The following is a 604-nucleotide window of genomic DNA, read 5'->3' on the forward strand; positions in this document are numbered from 1 at the left end:
CATCAAGGAACACATCGGTCAGCGGAATGCTGCCCCTACAGGAATGCTCCAATGAATGACGCGGCATTTTTAGGTTCTGACGGAGCCGAGTGTTGCCGCGGGCCGAAGAGTGGAACGGGAAGGTCTGTCAACCTGCTTCCGCCGCCGCTGGCTCGCTGCTCTCGACATACGGAGTACAGTCCTCTTAGCCAGAATGTTGCAGCTAGCTGGTCAGTGGAAGCACTGCGCGTCGTGTTTACAATATACCCGATTGGCCTAACAAGCCGCCAGCTAGCTGCGACGTACTGGCTGAGATAGACTAGACAAAGTAATGGAAACTAAGGAGGAAGATTTAAGGGGGCCAAGTGCCAACTAAAACAGCCCCCCGATAGTCTCAGCAGAACACCTCTTTGATCTCGACAAACAACGGTACAGATCGTTGTGAGACAGTCTGTGTGCCCACGTGCTCGCTCTGAAACATGTTATTGATTGAAAAAAGTGACAGTTACAAATTCTTATACCTTGTAGCAGAAGTTTGTAAGTGACTGTGTTGAAGCCTGCGACTTTGGATACAAGTTTTTCTGGTTTATCATTTGCCTATTTCAAGGGTTAGCTAAACATACAT

This window comes from Schistocerca piceifrons, chromosome X (genome assembly GCF_021461385.2).
Source record: "Schistocerca piceifrons isolate TAMUIC-IGC-003096 chromosome X, iqSchPice1.1, whole genome shotgun sequence".
Classification (NCBI taxonomy): domain Eukaryota; kingdom Metazoa; phylum Arthropoda; class Insecta; order Orthoptera; family Acrididae; genus Schistocerca; species Schistocerca piceifrons.